The sequence below is a fragment of the Protopterus annectens genome, chromosome 9.part0 (assembly GCF_019279795.1).
Source record: "Protopterus annectens isolate FY-2018-M chromosome 9.part0, PAN1.0, whole genome shotgun sequence".
Lineage (NCBI taxonomy): Eukaryota > Metazoa > Chordata > Ceratodontiformes > Protopteridae > Protopterus > Protopterus annectens.
In genome coordinates, this window is record NC_056743.1 from 631152134 (window position 1) to 631171981 (window position 19848).

The window sequence follows — 19848 nt, forward strand, 5'->3', positions numbered from 1 at the left end:
CCTCTGTCAAAGGAAAAAACTTCAAAGACCAATACACGTAAGGTTCAGTTAAGGCACTTTAATTTACTTGCAGCAAGGAGACAAAAACATGCAAAAATAAGGATTTGTCTAACTACTAACAGGAAGTACGTTCATTCTTATACTGTTTTACAAGAAATGGCCTTCTAAGCTGATGTAATCAAACACAACTTTAAGCATTGTTCTACAGCAGGTGTTACTTCAGATTTTCTGCTGACATGACTAGATTTGTGAGAAACTTTTTAGAAAAACAACCTGGCCTTGGTGACCAGTACTTCATTTACAAGCGTCTATTGTAAACTGTTACTTTTCAAGGTACTTTTATAATACAGATACAAGCAAATGCTGATTGCAGTTTATATTTTCAAGCAGGCTTTGTCCTAATTATCTATTACTTCTACAGCTGTGTATGTTCTCATGGCACAGTGGAACTTCCTGTCTAAGTTTTATATAAGCAGTATTGTTCTATTCATTATTTTCCTAACGCAAGCAGAAATCATCTGCTTCTCAGTAAATTTCCAAGGCACAAGCAAGATTTAGCTGACAGTACAAGGTTAAAAGGCAACTGCAGTTTGTACAGATTTGTGCAGTATGAAATAGAATAAATGTGTTAACTCTTTTAGGTTCTAAATGCACTAAGCATATTACTAATACACACATTAATACATATTTTTCTAACATTTCCCACCTATTGATACTTTTATTCTACTTTCAAAAATAAGCATAAACAGTTTGTTTTCTTCTCCTAACCTATTCCACTCAGGATTTGCAGTTAAGAGAGTCATTCAGTTTAAACTTATGAAAGCATTTTCACTCTTTTAACAGTTCTTCAAACTCAGTACTTTGATATAAGGTTTCAGAAACTGACATGTCCATAAGATCTTTAATCAGTCTTTTCATGCAGGGGATACCACAGCAAACACATACTCTCAGTAGGAGCATACCTACACAAATGGCAATCAGGATGTTCATTAGGATGGTACCCCACCCCCCAAACCATTTCTGGAAAAAGTCCATCAGTGGGTTTGGGTCTGGTTTGGTCATGGCCAACACTTGCTGAATCACCTCAAGATGATTGTCTATCTCGTGTTTATGGTCAGGAATATACGAACAGCATTCTTCTTGGATTAAAGCGCACGTACCACCCCTCGCAACTAGGGTGAAGTCGAGAGTCATGTGGTTTTGGAGCACTACAGTTCTCATAGCATTCAGTTCATCAGTCACCAATTCGAGAGCAGAAAAAGTTGCGTTGCTCATTACTTCGAGAAATTTCGACAGTTTTCTCAGCTCCCAGATCGATTTCACTGCTCCATATGCTGGTGATATGCCCGCCCACGATATAACGCTATCACTCAAGTCCATGTGTGTCAGTCCTTTGCCTAGGGAATGATGGTCTTTCCAACGTGCATCAATTCGTCCCACAGGATTCTCAGGTTTCTTGATGACCTCTCGGACATTTCGAATTTTCCCATGAGGCAAAACTGCAGTGTATCATATGGCCAGAACCAGGTAACCCAAAAAACAACTGCCGGACCAATTCTCAGGTAACCATTTGTATGCCTTTCTGTCACACACAAAATAACAATCCTCTACTTTAGTAGTAACCTTGCTATGAATGTACACTCGCCCTGCATGAAACATTTTTCTATCAATTATAGACAGCTGTTTATAAAGAATAGAATTATGTTTTACTTCATCAAGTGTTTTGTGCATCAATCCAAGAAATGAATCATAGTTTGTATTACAATAAGGATCTACTTTGTTTCCTTTAGTATAACATCTATAAGGAACAGTCACATTGCAATTTCTCCAACCCACCTGAACAGTATCATTTTTATAAAAACACACAGTTCCCTTTTGTGGAACAGACAAGTGCAATGCTATTTTATCTTGTGCTGTAATTGTTGAGGTATCATAAATCAAGTTCTCCCAGGTCTCATTGACCCCTAGGGGGACTGTAGTCATTAATAACCCCCCGTATGCTGTTGGCAACGCTGTGTAAATCCAGCAATTCGAATCATTGAAAGTCTCAGCATACACATATTTAATTGCCTGGTAAGTGTTAAAGTTTTGATGCCAGTTTATGAGTAACGCTTCATGTTTATTCAGTTCAGTCTGTGTGGCTGGGAAAAGAAAAGGCCACAGCAAAAAGATTATTGTCACTAGTACAGTTAACAGGATGATTATGCAATACTTCTGAGGAAAGGGTTGTTCTGCATTCCTGTTTCTTCTGGACTCTATCATTTTTACTCTTGGCATGTGACAAGATTTTTATCTAGTTCAAAGTCTTTAACTAATTTACAGTGCATCAGGTGGATCCAAGAGGCACGCTCCACGATCTTGACTGCAGTGGGTGTTGACAAAAGCACTTGATATGGACCTTCCCACTTTGGAGATGCCCAGTTTTTTCTTTTTGACCACCTTCAGCCAAATCCAAACTCCTGGAGACACTGCCACTTCTAACAGTCTGGTTCATTCTTTATCTGAAACAGAATTTAACTGCAACAAATGTTTAGAATTTAATAACTTACATATATACTCTGCTAATGTACCATCAGCTTCCTGGTCTGCGGGCATGAGAGATTTCCACTGAAGTATATAATAAGCCCTTCCAAAAAGCTTTTCAAAAGGAGTCAATCCTTTTGCATTTGGAACAGTTCTCATGCTCAACAATGCCAGGGGCAGACAGTACATCCAATTTCTCTGTGTTTCTGATATTAACTTCCTTAGCTTACTTTTTAAAATCCCATTATGCCTCTCTACTAGCCCTGCTGACTGAGGGTGATACGCACAATGATTCTTTAAAGAAATTCCAAAATATTTACTTAACTGTTGTATGGTCTGATTTACGAAGTGCGTGCTATTGTCACTATAGATCCTTTCCGGAATGCCGAATCTAGGGATGATTTCTTTGACAAGGATTTTGGCTACCGTTGTAGTGTCTGGATTTTTAGTCGGAAAGGCTTCCACCCATCTGGAAAACATATCTACAATGACAGGACAATGCTTCTTATTTTCACATTTATTCAACTCTATGAAATCCATACAGATAGTCAAAAGTAGCTGTGAACCAACCACCAGGAACACTCAGCTGTAGATTCTTGATACTCAGAAAGCTGGAACAAAGGTATTCACCAAACAAGACATCCAAAGTTAGTCCATGTATTTCACTAGAACGTGTTACTCCTTCCTTGACAAAAAGACGCTACTCTGTCATAAAACGAGCAATCTTTTATTGTGAACAAACAAGAATAAGCGCTTTCACGCGGTTAAAACCACGCTTCATCAGATTCCATTAAAACAATGCATTGGTTTAAACTTTTATATTATCAAAGGCGGGAAAGGGCACTAATTAATGTGCCAATTAACAGCTAAATCGTATCAATAAACATGTCGCTAAGCAACAATTGTAAGCATTACATCTTTAAAATCATCAGCGTAAAAAACTGAAATATACGTGAATATACAGTTAATCATACATTCACATGTAGATCAAGTGCAGAGTTTAAAATATCACAGATTACTATTCCAAACATATATTTGTAGACCATGATGTTCACCCAATTAGAAAAGCAGGAGACATGAACTTTATGTTAAAACAGAAAGCCGTCCTCATAGATACTTTAAATAAGTCAACATCTTGTAGTCGGCCAATCTAAGCAATCGCATACAAACCATTCACTCTGGTATACCTATTATAGTTTCACCTTCCAACATAGCCCAACTACTCAAAAAAACGAAGTAGTCTGGCCGATACTAACTAGTGAAACACAATCCCGATCGCCCTCATGTGAAGATACTACAAAGCAATCCATCATATGCATTCCAAGCTAGGAAGTATAGGCACACTGAGTCATCAATTTCAGCATAAACAAATGTGAAAGATACACTTACCAGAGCGATCACTTTCACTCTACAACACCAATGCATGCCACAACATTTTATCAAAAAAAAAAAACGGAGCTATATGTCAGGCTAAAAAACGCCATCAATGCATAAGTGTATAAGCCCTAAACAAAGTAATTCAAAAAATATTGTGACGGCAAACAGCCGGAACTGTCTTCATGAGGAAGTGCGTCTATACAAACTATACGTAAGCACGTAAATGTATAATAAACACTATGAACCATGTTATTTGTAGAACTCCCAGTTAGTTTACTATTAAACTTCATTATATCTGACAACACATGTCAGACAAGAACCTCAACCAGAAGTAGAAAATAAGGATGGAAATAAAAATGGAAATAAAAATCAGGTCCAAAAACTGAACAATGATCTATTTAGAATCAAGCCAAGCAGTCAACTTGTGCGATGCCAATCGCTGGTCAATATATACCAGAGACAACAGTAATACTAATATGTTAAATCAAATAAAAATCACATATTAATAATATTACATGCAATACTTCCAGGTGGACATTGTGCATGAACAAGACCCTCAAGTGTGAATATATGTTAAATATATATAATATGTAATATGTGCAATAAATAAAAATAGAATAAAATAAAATAAAGTATAGAATAAAGTGGACACTAATGTATAATCCAAAAATACTAATATAATCAAATCTTATTCATGGAAATGGGCTGACATGTAGCCCACCTTACAGATTTACCTAAATTTCATTTCATAATTAGCACATAACCTTATAAACAAACCTTATAGATACATAAAAAGAAATTTCTATATAAATATATAGGTATAAACAAATATAGAAAATATATATACTAAAATAAATAAAACACATAAAATATTATAACCTAACATGTGAAACTACTAATAAGAAATAAAAATATATATACAAAAGTATAAATGTATTCACTGAATAGACATCCTGAGTATGCTGTCATTATACTAAAGTCACTCTAGAAAGTATTAAGTGCCTATTAATCAGTGTTCATTAAAAGATCGATCAAAAGACGGTCAAAAAAACTGATAGATGTCTATTCATTAGATTCCATTTAGAGATTCTTGAACCCATATATTATCAGTCATATTTATCAAAGACACTGAATATTACTTATAGCTAAACCCGACTGAAATACTAGACTCAATTATATGCCCTAGTTTATAAATTTCAGGATAAACAAACCTGGAATAGGTCTTATATAAAAAAGACAATAATGTGTTTAGCATATTCCAATCGCATCTGAGTGAACAAAGTAGCTATAAATCTCATTATAGAGCTATTTGGAAAATTATACTAACATAAGAATATAGATCAAAACAACAAAAGATTTGTATAGATATATATAATATATATAATAAAACAACCCAGAACACATGAGTAAAACCTAATCTATACTTAAACTAAAAACTAGGATACATATATATATATATATACATAATATTTACTACAAGGAACTGAGGTTTGATATAAAGAACCATTAACGTAATAATAGTACTGGTTTCAAAGATATGAAACTATTGATGCCTGGTGCTAGATGGGCTCCTAATTTCAGAATCCAGTGTAGTTCAGTAGTAGCCAGGTTATTTTCTTTGTTACCTTCTCTATAACTTTCATTCACTATCTGTAAGACCCTGAATGTAAATGAGTGCGATGGATACTCAATAACATGCTTTGCTAGTGCATTCGTCTCCACCTTCTTTTTGATGTCATATAGATGATTATAGATACGTTCATGTAGTTTCCTTTTAGTTAAACCTACATAGAACGATGCACATTTAGTACAAGTGGCAAGATATATGACATTTCTAGAATTGCAGTTAGCAAAGAAATGTGGTATGAAGGTATATTCCATTGTTGGATGCTTAAAGGTCTGTTCTTTTGTAATATATTTGCATCTATTGCACCCATGACAAGGAAACGTACCTTGCTTATGTGAGGTAACCAAAGTTCTTCTCTGCCCTTCCACTGTAACGTGTGTATCTGCACAAAGGATCCGTTTAAGGTTCTTACTATTCTTGTAAAGGAACACTGGATTCTCCCCTATGAGCCTATTGGTTGTAGGATCTATAATCAATATGTGCCAATTATCTCGAATAACTTGCTGTATTCTGTTAATATCACTGGTATAGGTGATAACATATTTGATGAAATTCTTATGTGTAGAATTTAATTTTCTAAAATTCCTAGTCACTTGAACTGCTGATGGAGAATACTGGGGTTCCTTATGTGATATGTCTCCCAAAATTTCATGCTTAATGTGTCTTACCATTGCAGGATCATAGCCTCTGTTTATAAATAAATTCTCTAATAACAAGGCTTCTCTCACAATATCAACATCCCTGCTGCATAGTCTCATAACTCTTAAGAACTGACTTTTAATTATTCCATAGAACACGTGTCTAGGGTGCATGCTGTCAAAGGTGAGTAATGAGTTGCGCCACAATGGTTTCCTATATAGAGATGAAATAATACTCCCTTCAGTGGTGAAACTGAGCGTCACATCTAGAAAGTTGATCATAGTGGTGGATGACTCTAGGGTAAATCTTAAGAAATTTGTGGTAGTTTCTAGATGGCTAAGGAAACCTTCAAAGGTAGAGATATTCCCTTCCCATATAATAATGATGTCATCCACAAAACGCCTATACAATTGGACGTGTCTAAATTCTTCATGGGGAAAAAGGAACTGCTTCTCCCACCATAGGACCACCAAGTTAGCATAGGTATTACAGGGGTGCCCATGGCCACCCCCGACTGCTGTAAATAATACCTGTCACCAAACAAAAACACATTATTATAGAGGATGAGCTCAAGTAGTTGGCTTATCAGAATATTTCTATCACTACTAAATGAAGTCTCTTTGCTCAGGAGATGTCTAATACTATCAATTCCTTCAGTATTAGGTATTGATGTAAATAGGCTCTTCACATCCAGTGTAATAAACGTGTATTGCTTCCTCATATCTAACTTGATGTCCTTGATGGTATCTAAGAGATCATAAGTGTCTCTTAATATGGTGGGATATTGATTCACAATTGGTCTCAACATATCCTCCACGAATTTAGATATATGGGCTGTGACCCAGTTATCACCTGATACTATAGGTCTATAAGGTATCGGTAAGACCTCCTTGTGTATCTTTGGGAGGCCTTTAATGATAGGTATAACAGGAAATTCTATATATAGGAAATTGTATACTTCTTGGCTAACCTGACGACATATAAGTAAGTCATAGATGGTGTCATGCACTCTACTTATGACTTGCACTACCTCCTTATGAGTAATAGTCGTGTATGTTTCTTCCTCAGATAATAAATCTGTCATACCTCTTAGATATTCATCAGTGTCTAGCACAACTATCCCTCCTCCTTTATCTGCCGGCTTTATTACTACCCTGGGATCTTGCTTAAGGTAGTTTAGATGATGGAACTCTGAGGGGGTAAGATTGAAATATCTCCCAGCCTTGTCGTTATTATTGAACAATCTATAATATTGATGCTCACATGCTTTTAAAAAGCATTCCACATGTGGCAGCATGGGGGGTGTGAATACACTGTTGGTTTTATAACTTATTTTGTCTGGGATATCAACTCTACTTATTTCTTCAGTCCTAAAGAATAACCTCAAGCTTAAACTTCTACAAAACATTCTCAAATCTATCAGAGTTTCTGTTAGTTTAGCATTCACAGCTGGTATGAAATTGAGACCTCTATTAAGAACACTAATACTATGGGGATCCAGAGAAACACTAGAAAGATTAAACAGAATGTCCAATGTCAATTTTTCTTTCGTCTGTTCAGAGGGTATTGCTCCCCCGAATTCTTTCTCTTTCTGGAGTCTCTGCTGCGAGACCTTCCTCTGTTGTTGTAATTCACCTGCTTCTTCAAATACGGTAAAAAAGCCCCAGTAGAGGAAGTCATTGTAGTAGTATTCTTGGGGATGGTGCCCGTTAGATGTGAAATGGGGCGAGCATTCAAAGCCTCTTGATTGGGAGGGGGTGTATCAGTTAACTCTATGGCGAATGGAGCATTGCAAGCTATAGTTGAAGAACCCTCTTCCTCATGTGTAGAATGAGAGGGTATAGAATGTGCAGGCTGCACAACCCGAGCATAACTAGAACTGGAGGGAGTGGGCCTCTCCAAATTACCATCAGCAGCTACACTGTTTGTACTCTGTGTGGCCTGATGTCGTGGCCAAATGAAGACCTGGCCCCTTTTAAAGTCATTAAAGTCCCTGGTCAATTTCTTCTGCTTGGTGGTTTTCAATCTGTCACTGAACTGATTAATCTGTGATAGTACATGTTTAATTTTATCACTGCAAAAGCCAGAGGTAAAGCGTTCAGTCAGCTGTTTGTAAAGACTATCAGTCTTATCCCTTAGTTCCTTCTCTAAGGGTAAAAAATATTCAATCAATAATTTGGCATAGCTGAACCCAAGTTCAATATTTAGATCATGCCAACGCTTTTAACAGTTAGGTGTGAGTCCCCATAGGTGGGCATACAAAATATTCTCATGCCCCTGGGGACTATTTTAAAATGTAAACATGCTTCCAAATGAAGCCGTTGCCAAATGTACTTTTGCAACTGATAGAGATTATCTTCAAATATTTTCAACATAGGAAAGAATTCTGTAAGGTTCTCACCATTATTCTGAGGATGCACAACATTCAAGTCTTTCATAAGATCCAGAGACAATAAAGGGTTGTCGTTGGAATGTAGTAAGCTTCTCAACGCAGACACTGTATCCCTCGACTCCGGTTCAGAGTAAGCAGCTGATTCCATGGTGTACAGAGTATAACGGCCAAAAGAAAGCAGCAAAAATGAAGTGAAAAGCCGGTGAAGCTCGTTGAATGGTTCACTCACCAAAGCAAAAACACAATAGTCAAAAGTAGCTGTGAACCAACCACCAGAAACACTCAGCTGTAGATTCTTGATACTCAGAAAGCTGGAACAAAGGTATTCACCAAACAAGACATCCAAAGTTAGTCCATGTATTTCACTAGAACGTGTTACTCCTTCCTTGACAAAAAGACGCTACTCTGTCATAAAACGAGCAATCTTTTATTGTGAACAAACAAGAATAAGCGCTTTCACGCGGTTAAAACCACGCTTCATCAGATTCCATTAAAACAATGCATTGGTTTAAACTTTTATATTATCAAAGGCGGGAAAGGGCACTAATTAATGTGCCAATTAACAGCTAAATCGCATCAATAAACATGTCGCTAAGCAACAATTGTAAGCATTACATCTTTAAAATCATCAGCGTAAAAAACTGAAATATACGTGAATATACAGTTAATCATACATTCACATGTAGATCAAGTGCAGAGTTTAAAATATCACAGATTACTATTCCAAACATATATTTGTAGACCATGATGTTCACCCAATTAGAAAAGCAGGAGACATGAACTTTATGTTAAAACAGAAAGCCGTCCTCATAGATACTTTAAATAAGTCAACATCTTGTAGTCGGCCAATCTAAGCAATCGCATACAAACCATTCACTCTGGTATACCTATTATAGTTTCACCTTCCAACATAGCCCAACTACTCAAAAAAACGAAGTAGTCTGGCCGACACTAACTAGTGAAACACAATCCCGATCGCCCTCATGTGAAGATACTACAAAGCAATCCATCATATGCATTCCAAGCTAGGAAGTATAGGCACACTGAGTCATCAATTTCAGCATAAACAAATGTGAAAGATACACTTACCAGAGCGATCACTTTCACTCTACAACACCAATGCATGCCACAACATTTTATCAAAAAAAAAAAACGGAGCTATATGTCAGGCTAAAAAACGCCATCAATGCATAAGTGTATAAGCCCTAAACAAAGTAATTCAAAAAATATTGTGACGGCAAACAGCCGGAACTGTCTTCATGAGGAAGTGCGTCTATACAAACTATACGTAAGCACGTAAATGTATAATAAACACTATGAACCATGTTATTTGTAGAACTCCCAGTTAGTTTACTATTAAACTTCAATATATCTGACAACACATGCCAGACAAGAACACCAACCAGAAGTAGAAAATAAAAATGGAAATAAAAATGGAAATAAAAATCAAGTCCAAAAACTGAACAATGATCTATTTAGGATCAAGCCAAGCAGTCAACTTGTGCGATGCCAATCGCTGGTCAATATATATCAGAGACAGCAGTAATACTAATATATTAAATCAAATAAAAATCACATATCAATAATATTACATGCAATACTTCCAGGTGAACATTGTGCATGAACAAGACCCTCAAGTGTGAATATATGTTAAATATATATAATATGTAATATATGCAATAAATGAAAATAGAATAAAATGAAATAAAATATAAAATGAAGTGGACACTAATGTATAATCCAAAAGTACTAATATAATCAAATCTTATTTATGGAAATGGGCTGACATGTAGCCCACCTTTCAGATTTACCTAAATTTCATTTCATAATTAGCACATAACCTTATGAACAAACCTTATAGATGCATAAAAAGAAATTTCTATATACATATATAGGTATAAACAAATATAGAAAATATATATACAAAAATAAATAAAACACATAAAATATTATAACCTAACATGTGAAACTACTAATAAGAAATAAAAATATATATACAAAAGTATAAATGTATTCACTCAATAAACATCCTGAGTATGCTGTCATTATACTAAAGTCACTCTAGAAAGTATTAAGTACCTATTAATCAGTGTTCATTAAAAGATCGATCAAAAGGCGGTCAAAAAACTGATACATGTCTATTCATTAGATTCCATTTAGAGATTCTTGAACCCATATATTATCAGTCATATTTATCAAAGACACTGAATATTACTTATAGCTAAACCCGACTGAAATACTAGACTCAATTATATGCCCTAGTTTATAAATTTCAGGATAAACAAACCTGGAATAGGTCTTATATAAAAAAGACAATAATGTGTTTAGCATATTCCAATCGCATCTGAGTGAACAAAGTAGCTATAGATCTCATTATAGAGCTATTTGGAAAATTATACTAACATAAGAATATAAATCAAAACAACAAAAGATTTGTATAGATATATATAATATATATATAATACAACCCAGAACACATGAATAAAACCTAATCTATACTTGAACTAAAAACTAGGATACATATATATATATACATAATATTTACTACAAGGAACTAAGGTTTGATATAAAGAACCATTAACGTGATAATAGTACTGGTTTCAAAGATATGGAACTATTGATACCTGGTGCTAGATGGGCTCCTAATTTCAGAATCCAGTGTAGTTCAGTAGTAGCCAGGTTATTTTCTTTGTTACCTTCTCTATAACTTTCATTCACTATCTGTAAGACCCTGAATGTAAATGAGTGCGATGGATACTCAATAACATGCTTTGCTAGTGCATTCGTCTCCACCTTCTTTTTGATGTCATATAGATGATTATAGATACGTTCATGTAGTTTCCTTTTAGTTAAACCTACATAGAACGATGCACATTTAGTACAAGTGGCAAGATATATGACATTTCTAGAATTGCAGTTAGCAAAGAAATGTGGTATGAAGGTATATTCCATTGTTGGATGCTTAAAGGTCTGTTCTTTTGTAATATATTTGCATCTATTACACCCATGACAAGGAAACGTACCTTGCTTATGTGAGGTAACCAAAGTTCTTCTCTGCCCTTCCACTGTAACGTGTGTATCTGCACAAAGGATCCGTTTAAGGTTCTTACTATTTTTGTAAAGGAACACTGGATTCTCCCCTATGAGCCTATTGGTTGTAGGATCTATAATCAATATGTGCCAATTATCTCGAATAACTTGCTGTATTCTGTTAATATCACTGGTATAGGTGATAACATATTTGATGAAATTCTTATGTGTAGAATTTAATTTTCTAAAATTCCTAGTCACTTGAACTGCTGATGGAGAATACTGGGGTTCCTTATGTGATATGTCTCCCAAAATTTCATGCTTAATGTGTCTTACCATTGCAGGATCATAGCCTCTGTTTATAAATAAATTCTCTAATAACAAGGCTTCTCTCACAATATCAACATCCCTGCTGCATAGTCTCATAACTCTTAAGAACTGACTTTTAATTATTCCATAGAACACGTGTCTAGGGTGCATCCTGTCAAAGGTGAGTAATGAGTTGCGCCACAATGGTTTCCTATATAGAGATGAAATAATACTCCCTTCAGTGGTGAAACTGAGCGTCACATCTAGAAAGTTGATCATAGTGGTGGATGACTCTAGGGTAAATCTTAAGAAATTTGTGGTAGTTTCTAGATGGCTAAGGAAACCTTCAAAGGTAGAAATATTCCCTTCCCATATAATGATGATGTCATCCACGAAACGCCTATACAATTGGACGTGTCTAAATTCTTCATGGGGAAAAAGGAACTGCTTCTCCCACCATAGGACCACCAAGTTAGCATAGGTATTGGCACAGGGGGTGCCCATGGCCACCCCCCACTGCTGTAAATAATACCTGTCACCAAACAAAAACACATTATTATAGAGGATGAGCTCAAGTAGTTGGCTTATCAGAATATTTCTATCACTACTAAATGAAGTCTCTTTGCTCAGGAGATGTCTAATACTATCAATTCCTTCAGTATTAGGTATTGATGTAAATAGGCTCTTCACATCCAGTGTAATAAACGTGTATTGCTTCCTCATATCTAACTTGATGTCCTTGATGGTATCTAAGAGATCATAAGTGTCTCTTAATATGGTGGGATATTGATTCACAATTGGTCTCAACATATCCTCCACGAATTTAGATATATGGGCTGTGACCCAGTTATCACCTGATACTATAGGTCTATAAGGTATCGGTAAGACCTCCTTGTGTATCTTTGGGAGGCCTTTAATGATAGGTATAACAGGAAATTCTATATATAGGAAATTGTATACTTCTTGGCTAACCTGACGACATATAAGTAAGTCATAGATGGTGTCATGCACTCTACTTATGACTTGCACTACCTCCTTATGAGTAATAGTCGTGTATGTTTCTTCCTCAGATAATAAATCTGTCATACCTCTTAGATATTCATCAGTGTCTAGCACAACTATCCCTCCTCCTTTATCTGCCGGCTTTATTACTACCCTGGGATCTTGCTTAAGGTAGTTTAGATGATGGAACTCTGAGGGGGTAAGATTGAAATATCTCCCAGCCTTGTCGTTATTATTGAACAATCTATAATATTGATGCTCACATGCTTTAAAAAGCATTCCACATGTGGCAGCATAGGGGGTGTGAATACACTGTTGGTTTTATAACTTATTTTGTCTGGGATATCAACTCTACTTATTTCTTCAGTCCTAAAGAATAACCTCAAGCTTAAACTTCTACAAAACATTCTCAAATCTATCAGAGTTTCTGTTAGTTTAGCATTCACAGCTGGTATGAAATTGAGACCTCTATTAAGAACACTAATACTATGGGGATCCAGAGAAACACTAGAAAGATTAAACAGAATGTCCAATGTCAATTTTTCTTTCGTCTGTTCAGAGGGTATTGCTCCCCCGAGTTCTTTCTCTTTCTGGAGTCTCTGCTGCGAGACCTTCCTCTGTTGTTGTAATTCACCTGCTTCTTCAAATACGGTAAAAAAGCCCCAGTAGAGGAAGTCATTGTAGTAGTATTCTTGGGGATGGTGCCCGTTAGATGTGAAATGGGGCGAGCATTCAAAGCCTCTTGATTGGGAGGGGGTGTATCAGTTAACTCTATGGCGAATGGAGCATTGCAAGCTATAGTTGAAGAACCCTCTTCCTCATGTGTAGAATGAGAGGGTATAGAATGTGCAGGCTGCACAACCCGAGCATAACTAGAACTGGAGGGAGTGGGCCTCCAAATTACCATCAGCAGCTACACTGTTTGTACTCTGTGTGGCCTGATGTCGTGGCCAAATGAAGACCTGGCCCCTTTTAAAGTCATTAAAGTCCCTGGTCAATTTCTTCTGCTTGGTGGTTTTCAATCTGTCACTGAACTGATTAATCTGTGATAGTACATGTTTAATTTTATCACTGCAAAAGCCAGAGGTAAAGCGTTCAGTCAGCTGTTTGTAAAGACTATCAGTCTTATCCCTTAGTTCCTTCTCTAAGGGTAAAAAATATTCAATCAATAATTTGGCATAGCTGAACCCAAGTTCAATATTTAGATCCTGCCAACGTTTTAACAGTTGTGGGTGTGAGTCCCCATAGGTGGGCATACAAAATATTCTCATGCCCCTGGGGACTATTTTAAAATGTAAACATGCTTCCAAATGAAGCCGTTGCCAAATGTACTTTTGCAACTGATAGAGATTATCTTCAAATATTTTCAACATAGGAAAGAATTCTGTAAGGTTCTCACCATTATTCTGAGGATGCACAACATTCAAGTCTTTCATAAGATCCAGAGACAATAAAGGGTTGTCGTTGGAATGTAGTAAGCTTCTCAACGCAGACACTGTATCCCTCGACTCCGGTTCAGAGTAAGCAGCTGATTCCATGGTGTACAGAGTATAACGGCCAAAAGAAAGCAGCAAAAATGAAGTGAAAAGCCGGTGAAGCTCGTTGAATGGTTCACTCACCAAAGCAAAAACACAATAGTCAAAAGTAGCTGTGAACCAACCACCAGGAACACTCAGCTGTAGATTCTTGATACTCAGAAAGCTGGAACAAAGGTATTCACCAAACAAGACATCCAAAGTTAGTCCATGTATTTCACTAGAACGTGTTACTCCTTCCTTGACAAAAAGACGCTACTCTGTCATAAAACGAGCAATCTTTTATTGTGAACAAACAAGAATAAGCTTTCACGCGGTTAAAACCACGCTTCATCAGATTCCATTAAAACAATGCATTGGTTTAAACTTTTATATTATCAAAGGCGGGAAAGGGCACTAATTAATGTGCCAATTAACAGCTAAATCGCATCAATAAACATGTCGCTAAGCAACAATTGTAAGCATTACATCTTTAAAATCATCAGCGTAAAACTGAAATATAATTGAATATACAGTTAATCATACATTCACATGTAGATCAAGTGCAGAGTTTAAAATATCACAGATTACTATTCCAAACATATATTTGTAGACCATGATGTTCACCCAATTAGAAAAGCAGGAGACATGAACTTTATGTTAAAACAGAAAGCCGTCCTCATAGATACTTTAAATAAGTCAACATCTTGTAGTCGGCCAATCTAAGCAATCGTGATACAAACCATTCACTCTGGTATACCTATTATAGTTTCACCTTCCAACATAGCCCAACTACTCAAAAAAAAGTAGTCTGGCCGATACTAACTAGTGAAACACAATCCATCGCCCTCATGTGAAGATACTACAAAGCAATCCATCATATTCCAAGCTAGGAAGTATAGGCACACTGAGTCATCAATTTCAGCATAAACAAATGTGAAAGATACACTTACCAGAGCGATCACTTTCACTCTACAACACCAATGCATGCCACAACATTTTATCAAAAAAAAAAAACGGAGCTATATGTCAGGCTAAAAAACGCCATCAATGCATAAGTGTATAAGCCCTAAACAAAGTAATTCAAAAAATATTGTGACGGCAAACAGCCGGAACTGTCTTCATGAGGAAGCGTCTATACAAACTATAATGAACGTAAATGTATAATAAACACTATGAACCATGTTATTTGTAGAACTCCCAGTTAGTTTACTATTAAACTTCAATATATCTGACAACACATGCCAGACAAGAACACCAACCAGAAGTAGAAAATAAAAATGGAAATAAAAATGGAAATAAAAATCAAGTCCAAAAACTGAACAATGATCTATTTAGGATCAAGCCAAGCAGTCAACTTGTGCGATGCCAATCGCTGGTCAATATATATCAGAGACAGCAGTAATACTAATATATTAAATCAAATAAAAATCACATATCAATAATATTACATGCAATACTTCCAGGTGAACATTGTGCATGAACAAGACCCTCAAGTGTGAATATATGTTAAATATATATAATATGTAATATATGCAATAAATGAAAATAGAATAAAATGAAATAAAATATAAAATGAAGTGGACACTAATGTATAATCCAAAAGTACTAATATAATCAAATCTTATTTATGGAAATGGGCTGACATGTAGCCCACCTTTCAGATTTACCTAAATTTCATTTCATAATTAGCACATAACCTTATGAACAAACCTTATAGATGCATAAAAAGAAATTTCTATATACATATATAGGTATAAACAAATATAGAAAATATATATACAAAATAAATAAAACACATAAAATATTATAACCTAACATGTGAAACTACTAATAAGAAATAAAAATATATATACAAAAGTATAAATGTATTCACTCAATAAACATCCTGAGTATGCTGTCATTATACTAAAGTCACTCTAGAAAGTATTAAGTACCTATTAATCAGTGTTCATTAAAAGATCGATCAAAAGGCGGTCAAAAAACTGATACATGTCTATTCATTAGATTCCATTTAGAGATTCTTGAACCCATATATTATCAGTCATATTTATCAAAGACACTGAATATTACTTATAGCTAAACCCGACTGAAATACTAGACTCAATTATATGCCCTAGTTTATAAATTTCAGGATAAACAAACCTGCGGGCATGAGAGATTTCCACTGAAGTATATAATAAGCCCTTCCAAAAAGCTTTTCAAAAGGAGTCAATCCTTTTGCATTTGGAACAGTTCTCATGCTCAACAATGCCAGGGGCAGACAGTACATCCAATTTCTCTGTGTTTCTGATATTAACTTCCTTAGCTTACTTTTTAAAATCCCATTATGCCTCTCTACTAGCCCTGCTGAGGGTGATGCACAATGATTCTTTAAAGAAATTCCAAAATATTTACTTAACTGTTGTATGGTCTGATTTACGAAGTGCGTGCTATTGTCACTATAGATCCTTTCCGGAATGCCGAATCTAGGGATGATTTCTTTGACAAGGATTTTGGCTACCGTTGTAGTGTCTGGATTTTTAGTCGGAAAGGCTTCCACCCATCTGGAAAACATATCTACAATGACAGGACAATGCTTCTTATTTTCACATTTATTCAACTCTATGAAATCCATACAGATAGTATGAAACGGATATGGTGGTGTAGGGAAACTCCCTTGCTTGGGCTTTAACGCCCCTTGTGCATGATGTTTATTACAGGTGTGACATAACGAACAGAATTTTGTAGAGTAATTTGAGAAGCCATATGTCGTGAACACTTGGTTCACCAGCTTTACCATCCCCCCTGTTGAGACATGGCTCTGCCCATGGCTCAACAAAGCTGCATATCTAAACAAATTAGATGGCAATATCGGTTTCCTTTCTTTAGGGATGTACAGTCCCTTTTCAAGAATTGCTCTTCGTTTTACCCATCTTTGTTTTTTAGCTTTTGTAGTAAGTGTCTGCATTGTTTTTAACATTTCTAAGTCTAAAATCTCAGAGGGTTGTAATTCTTCATTCAAAAGAAATACTTCTGAAGCTGCCTGCTTTGCAGCTGTATCAGCTCTCGCATTACCTTTTGAAATCCTATCCTGTTGCTTGGTATGAGCTATGCATTTACAAATAGCTACTTTCTGAGGTAACTGAATAGATTCTAAAAGATCTAAAATAAACTGTGAATGATTAATCGATCTGCCAGTAGATGTTATCATTCCTCGATTTTTCCACTGTTGCGCAAAAACATGTACAGTAGAAAAAGCATACTGGCTGTCAGTAAAAATGTTCACATATTTACCCTTTGCTAAGGTACATGCCCGTGTCAAGGCAATCAATTCTGCTGCTTGTGCAGATAAACTGTGTGGTAAAGATTTCACTTCTATAACGTCTGTGTCAGAAACTACTGCATATCCTACTAGGTTCTGTCATGCAGGACCCCTTTTGCATGAGCCGTCCACATAGTATGTCACCTCGGCATCATCCAAGGGAACATCCATAAGATCTTTTCTAGGCAGTGTTTTTTGCTCAATCACCTGCAGGCAGCTGTGTGGTGTGCCATCCACAGGGGTTGGGAGCAATGTAGAAGGGTTTAAAGTTGTACATTGTTAAATTGTCATGTGAGGTTGGCTCAACAATATAGTCATACAGGAAAGATGCCTAGCAGGGGAAAGATATGCTACCTTTTCTTGCAGTAAAATAATCGTGACTGCATGAGGCACTCTCAATGTGAGAGGGTGGAACAACACTACTGAGGCTGAAGCCTGTACTGCCATTGCAGCTGCAACTACTGCTTGTACACAGTGAGGTAAAGACCATGCCACTGGGTCTAGTTGTGATGAATAATAAGCAATCGGGTGCTGCTTGTCCCCATGCTGTTGTGTTAACACTGATGTCATATAACCTTACTTACAATCTACAGTTTGGAAAAAACGTTTATGATAGTTTGGTAATCCCAAAATTAGTGAGGACGCTATTAACTGTTTCAGTTTGCAGAAGGCAGATTCTGCTTCTTGTGTCCATTGTAACAAATCCTGTGCTGCCATAGGCTTTTTATAAATCAGGTTAGTCAGTGGTGCAGATTCCAAGGCATAGTTTGGAATCCAACTCCGACAAAAATTAGTCGTACCCAGGAAGGACATCATTTCCTACTTGGTAATGGGTTTTGGTGCTTGTAAAATCACTATTTTTCTGTCCTCATCTAATGTCCTACCCTCCTTGGATATTACATATCCTAGGTATTTAACTTGTTTTTTCCAAAGCTGCAGTTTATTTTTGTTTACTTTATGTTCTTCAGCGGCTAAAAATTGCAATAGCGCTATAGTGTCTTCTTTATAATCTTGCTGGGTGGGGGACGCCAGCAGGATATCATCAACATAAAGCAAAATCTGACTACCTCTCGGTGGGGTAAACCCCGCCAAGTTGCTTGCCATTTCTTGTGAGAATATTGTTGGACTTTCACAATACCCCTGTATTAGTCGTGTATATGTATACCTTTTCACCTGAAATGTGAATGCAAACCAATACTGGCTATCAGGGTGTATCGGTATCGAAAAGAACACATTGCTGATGTTTATCACAGAAAAATATTTCTGTTGAGGTTTTAAATCATTCAACAGGGTGTGTGGGTCTGGCACCGTAGGTGCCCTTGGTATTACTGCGTCATTTACAGCTTGTAAATCTTGGACCATACACCACTCCCCGTTTGCTTTCTTAACAGGAAATAAGGGTGTGTTACATGGTGAATCAGGAGATTCCACCAGCACCCCTTCCTTAAGTAAAGCTGCTATAATAGGTTTGATTCCTACCTCTGCATTTTTTCTTAAGGGATACTGTCTTTTTTGTGGTCTAAATGCTGACTTTGGCGTAATAGTAACTGGTCCTGCTGTACGAATAAGTCCTACATCTGATTTTTCTGTTGACCAGAGAGTTTCTGGTATATTCTGTAAGGCATTCTCTTTCTCCTTCAATAGGAGTGCTAATCAGCTGTCCTTGCTAGACTGCGAGTGTACAGCTGGGTGGGTCTGGGTTATCCAATTCAGCTTCTGCACTTGTATTCCTTGTTCTGACAGTTCTAACTCTGTCTGTTTCTCCCATCTTGTGACTTTTTCTCCCAAGTCTACCCATTTCACATTTTTGTCCTTAGTTAAGCTAACATGTGGTAATCAATTAGATTTGTAGAGTGCAAAGAACTCCTGGGACAATGAACAGCTGACTACACTGTTCCCTTCTATGTCCCAGTACAGATTACGTAATACCATTCTGTTTGCACGATTTCTAAACAATTCTTGCTCATATTCCTTATCAGGTCCTGGTGTATCACAATAATACAGAGTACAGTGCAACAAATGCTGTTTATCAATGTCAAGGGAGGGGAACTTGCTGATGACTACGTTCATCAACTCCTTGGTCACTGCCCCTGGACCAGTCATAACTAAGTCCTGGCTGTACCAATAAAAT